Genomic DNA, 543 nt, shown 5'->3' with positions numbered 1-543 from the left:
GGGGCCAGAGCGGGCGACGTTGAGGCGCATCTTAGACTGCTGGCTAAAAATAAACGTAAATACAGTAGGATTGTTATTCACGTCGGTGGTAATGATGTTCGTTTACGCCAATCAGAATGCACCAAACTTAATGTGGCGTCGGTGTGTAGTTATGCTAAAACAATGTCGGACACCGTAATCTTCTCTGGTCCCCTCCCCAATCTGATCAATGATGACATGTATAGCCGCATGTCATCATTTCAGCGCTGGTTGTCTTGGTGGTGCCCGGCAAACAATGTGGGCTTCGTGAATAATTGGACAGCCTTCTGGGGAAAACCTGGTCTGATTAAGAGAGACGGCATTCATCCTACTTTGGAAGGTGCAAATCTCATTTCGGCAAACATTTCAGGGCTCTGTGGACTTAATCCATGACAAACTGGAGTTGAGACCAGGAGGCAGAGTCGCAGTCTTACACGCTTCTCTGCGCTCTCTCCTAGGCAGTCATCCATAGGAATCCCGAACCCAATAAAATACCCAATATTAACGGTGTGTGTGTCTGCCCAA

The sequence above is a fragment of the Notothenia rossii genome (genome assembly GCF_949606895.1).
Source record: "Notothenia rossii genome assembly, chromosome: 2".
Lineage (NCBI taxonomy): Eukaryota > Metazoa > Chordata > Actinopteri > Perciformes > Nototheniidae > Notothenia > Notothenia rossii.
Note: the sequence above shows the minus strand (reverse complement) of the source record.